At 34.7% G+C, this 5,244-nt stretch overlaps 1 protein-coding gene across 1 annotated transcript in view; it reads left to right on the top strand.

The window, feature by feature from the left end:
- LOC121317307 (dehydrodolichyl diphosphate synthase complex subunit nus1-like) overlaps positions 1-2,975 on the top strand; it is a 24,233-nt gene extending 21,258 nt beyond the window's left edge. Inside the window, exon 5 of the mRNA XM_041253107.1 lies at positions 1-2,975. This exon is cut by the window's left edge and continues 1,115 nt beyond it. The gene's annotated coding sequence lies outside the window, so the exon portion shown is untranslated.
- Positions 2,976-5,244: the final 2,269 nt, after the last annotated feature.

Here is a 5,244-nt window from a genome sequence, read left to right as displayed (position 1 = left end):
AGGAAGATGTTTTATCTTTACACAGTTAACTAGGACTAATAAGAAATCTGACTTGCTGACATTTCCTCAATCTGCATAGACCAGCAAAAAAAAAAAAAAAAAAAAAAGGCGCGTTTGGAAGATGATGAATTAGAAAGCACCACACAGAGACCAAGTAGCTTCAAATGCCCGTTTAATTGCAGAATAATTACAAATATCCTGACATACTGAGGGAAATTTAACAAAGCTATAAACATTACAATTTTCTGCTACTTTTTAAAGATGTTGTAGCATTTCAAAATAGTATACTGGTATTGGGGAAAAAAAAAAATCTTATATTATTCAATGTTATTAGAGCTATGGTTTTCTTGTAGTATTATTTTATTTATTTTAAGAGCTTTTATAATGGTGGCCTTTTTTTTTTTTGGATGACTGGCATGTTTTAATAGCACTGATTAAAGTGTATCGGGTCAGCTGAGGTTTTATATCAGAGGGTCTCATTCAATGTGTGTGTGTCTATCTATCTATCTATCTATCTATCTATCTATCTAACCCTGAAGTGACAGATTTCACCTCCACTTTTTACAGTCACATATTGCAACATCCATCTGAAAGTGTAGCACATGAACTGTAAAAAAGTAAAATAACCACACTGCACTCGGTATGCTGTTGATGGAAACGTTCGCATTTATTCAGAAGTTGTTAGAAGTTGTTTTTAGTTGCTGTTTGATGGTGATAATCATTTTTCCTAAATAAAGGGTCAGGGTTATATAAAGCAATCAACTAACTATAAATGTGAGTGAGCCACACTGTCCCCATATCATTGAGTAAAGAGGGGCTATTGTGTGCTTGTTTTGGTTCAAGCAAAATACCAATTTCTAAGGCATATTAAAAATGTATATAATAAAAGGTTCCATGTAAACATTACTTGCACTGTAGAATTGCTATGCGTTGTATACACCGTGCAAAGCTTTGGACATGTTCAGTGGCAGATTGCAAAACTACCACACCAGAGAACATCCAGATATCAGAAAACTACCACACCAGAGAACGTCCAGATATCAGAAAACTACCACACCAGAGAACGTCCAGATATCAGAAAACTACACCAGAGAACGTCCAGATATCAGAAAACTACACCAGAGAACGTCCAGATATCAGAAAACTACACCAGAGAACGTCCAGATATCAGAAAACTACACCAGAGAACATCCAGATATCAGAAAACGACCACACCAGAGAACGTCCAGATATCAGAAAACCACACCAGAGAACGTCCAGATATCAGAAAACTACCACACCAGAGAACGTCCAGATATCAGAAAACTACACCAGAGAACATCCAGATATCAGAAAACGTCCTGGCTTAAAGAGCATATGCACTAAAGCTACTGTATATCTTGTCTGTTTTGTAAAGTGATAATTGCTAGCTGTTGTACAGTATGCCGAAACACAGATATGACCAGAGATGAGAAAACCCATCTTTAGCTTCAGAACAAAATTCAGCTAGATTATGCAATATTTTTTTGAAGGAATGTACTGAAGTAAAAGCAACACTTACTGAAGCTAGTTTTTTTTTTTTTTGTTGTTTAGTTTTTTGTATTTATTTTGTACAGTTCTGAAAATTTGTTTGGGTACTGTATGTGATTTCGCCTGTTTTTTATATGGACAGTCACACACTGTCTAGTAATTGTGTTGCTGTTGAAAAATACCTCAAATACAGTAATTATCATCGAATAAGTCTCACATTTTTTATAAGACTTTCATTCAGAAAAAGCTTTTTCTAAAATAACAAAGCTTCCGCTTACACATATGCAGTGTACTGTATTTGCATTTCTGCCTTCACTGTTCAATTTATGGAAGTATGATATTTATTCACTGTTAAAAACGATGACCACCACACATAGCCAAAAGCTTGTTGCAACTAATTATTGGCACAATCTGTTTCTGAAAGGGGGGAAAAACACCAATTACTATACAATTCTAAAGTAAGGTCTTTTCTGATTTGGGTACATTTTATTTGGTGCAAGTTTATGTAGAAAATCCTCATCTAATGACTAATTGTCATAAATAGCTTTATAATTTATGGTAAAGGTGAATTTTTTTTTTTTTTTTTTTTTGAAAGACCGTCACACCTATTCTCAAAGTGTGAGGTCTGTCTCTGATTAAAATAGTTATTATTTTGCCGTTGTAACCTGTCCAAGTGGGAACCCACAGTTGATTCTGGAACTGTAGGATTTTGTAAGCATTGTGCATTGCGTATGCAAAATGTTTCGTAACGGGGGTTAACATTCACAAATACATAACTCACTTTTTGTTTTTTTGTATTTAAATGCCAAAGCAGTCACCTTTCGGTTTCGCTTTTATTTAAAATGACCCAAAACTCTAAAATCTCCTGAGAAATTCACTACCTGTAGTTCTGTTTGGTCAGCTTTTGACAGACTACAGTTACAGAAAGAAGAAAGTGATAAGTAATATGACAATGGAGGCCTGGAACTGCAGTAACCAGGAACAAACAAGAAACAATACTGGTTGGTTGGTGGTTTGAAACAACATGTTAGCTGCCTGCATTGCTCATCGGTCGTCTTGCTTGTAGTGATTCGTTGCATACAAATAGGTAGATGCTAATGATGCTATTTTTGGTTAGTTTTGCAAGGTGGAGGAAGCAACATCAGAGGTTGAATGTTGCAAACAGTGCCAGATACACTGGAAACCAGCTAATGCTCTATGAATGTATGTTTTTTCCTTTGTTTTTGATTAGGTCTTACGTAAAATGTAACTATACAGTGGTGTACAAGTGTGTAGATCTGACAAGCTGCTGACTTTCTGTGTTGATGTAGTAGTTGGCTATTGTAAATAATGTGCAAAACAAATTTTTACAAATCAGGAGTCGACTTCTTGGATTTTATTTAAGAAATAAATAAACTAAAAGTAGACAACATGTACCTGTGTAACTATTATTATAAATTATAGATAAATCGATCTTTTGAGAAACATGTTCGTCCCAGTGTCTTTTTTTTTATTGCAAAACCTGCCACTCCCCTGTTAGTACACATTAACATCTTTTAACATCATGTTTTGAAGTTATAACCATTTCCCTCTTTACCTATTAAATTAGAAACCCCAAAAGAAACTTAATAAGTTCAGTGACTCTTAACCACTGGTCCTCTGTTCCTTTCATCTCAAGTGGTTTTTACATAATGTGCTGTATGAATCAATAGCGATTGCATATTAATCTGTACAGTTAAACAGAGCTGAATTAGCTGTATGTTTCCCCAGCCTCAGTCTTTACCCATTGTATTAATGAATCGATTCCTTGTAAAATGCCCTTGATTCACAGCCCTGGAGACTTCTCATTCTGCAAAAAGCACACAACAAGAGACTGCAGTTTGAGGTATGTCTACTCTGTGTGTAAACTTGAAAGGTGGTGAACTGTGTACCATGTCCCATATTTTGAAGTGAATAGGTTTAAAACAATAGTAATGGTACTGATCAAGAAATAAATGATCAAAAAATGGGGGGATTTGAGGAGATCTGTGTCCCACCTTACTGGAATGTACATATTTTACACTTCAGAGTTTCAATTAGAAACCGTATGAAAAAAAAAAAGAAGGTTTTTCACGGTACTATCTATTTATAGTCATGACTAGAGATGGATGTTACTAACAGCTTTTCCGCACTTGCTGAATAGAGCTGATGCGAAATTAATTTGACTGCTTTGGCCAATATAGTGCTGTTCATTTTGTAATATATTTATTAAAACTCAAAGAAATTACTTGACAGCCAAATGATCGAGTTTATGAATTCTTAATTTTATGCACAGTAAAATAAGTCATTAGCGAGTCTCTGCTGGGTATTTAAAGTGAAACAAGCTGTATGAAAATGTTACAAGTTTTTAAAGAGATCAGATTGTAGATCTATAAATCATTAAAACCAGCAGCAGTGGCTTGAGCATAGAGACTACTAATTAGACACACATTGAATCCAATACAATAAGTAATATTGTTCAGACTGCAATAAACCACAATTGCCTATGTATTTTGCATGCAGATTGAGGAAAAATGGCTTCTTTCAAACTGTGGAAGTGTTGGTTTATTTCAGCATTGCTTCACAATGTAGCATGCAGTAAATGTAAGTTATTAGATGTTTTAATAGGTTGGTGAGTCTTGGTCCATGGATCAATTCTCCAGTTCTGAATTAAGCATTGCTGTATAAAGTTGAAAAGATTTGTAAAAGGAAGATTGTCTTCAGATATTCACCAGTTAAAATAAAAGATAGAACCTTGGGCAAATGGCCTGTACATGCTAGTGCTGAGTAATCTAGAAGCTGCAATCAAGCCAAAGGCAGCCATTTATTTAGCAGATTCAATGACTTGCTTTTTTTGTAACTATTGTCATGCTTTTTGTATTTGTTTTTTTGTAATGACACAACAATAAACTTTTTGATGACTGTTACATTGACCAGTGCTAAAATGCATCATATTTTTTGCAGCTGTAGGGTGCCAGCATATTTTGGGTATGGCAGGTGTTGGTATTCTGCAAGAGATGCACACTGCCTCTGCTGTAAGGTGACAAATGAACCCTACAAGTGCTGATACAGGTTACAGTTTCATGCTTTAGTATGGGTATTAAACCAAACTCCTATGGTACTGTAGTAGTTAAATACCTTGCTGCATTAGTCGAAATGGTGCTTTCAGAAAATGGTGTATTTGTGACTAAAAGTTTACCCTATTTAAATCTTTTGTCCAAAGAATTAATGAACAGCTAGCCTCAGAGCTGCTGCACTCCATGTTTCCAGGGCACCACATCTGAGCTAGATTTGAGCACTTGCAATCTATATCTATATCTATATCTATATCTATATATATATATATATATATATATATATATATATATATATATATATATATATATAGATAGATAGATAGATAGATAGATAGATAGATAGATAAAATGATTGATGTGACCTTGATCTCTTGAGCAGCGTTTATCTAATACGATTAGGTCATCTGAGTGAAAAAAGAGAGAGTGGTAAGGTTCATTTTTCTCTCTAATGAGGTGGGATTGCACAGAGAAGGCAGGGATACTGTAGTAGGGTTAACTTTCATACACTCAGGATGCTGAACTTTAATCTGTGTTCAAATTCTGATCAAAAGTGATGCAACTTTATAATGCTTTGGGGTGATTTTAGTGAGGACAGAAATGCTATTATTGTAATAACAGGGAATGTGTCATTTTGTCAAAACTGCCTAACTGGGATATGATA

The sequence above is a fragment of the Polyodon spathula genome, chromosome 6, assembly GCF_017654505.1.
Source record: "Polyodon spathula isolate WHYD16114869_AA chromosome 6, ASM1765450v1, whole genome shotgun sequence".
NCBI lineage: Eukaryota > Metazoa > Chordata > Actinopteri > Acipenseriformes > Polyodontidae > Polyodon > Polyodon spathula.
Note: the sequence above shows the minus strand (reverse complement) of the source record. Positions and strands in the feature narration are given on the sequence as shown.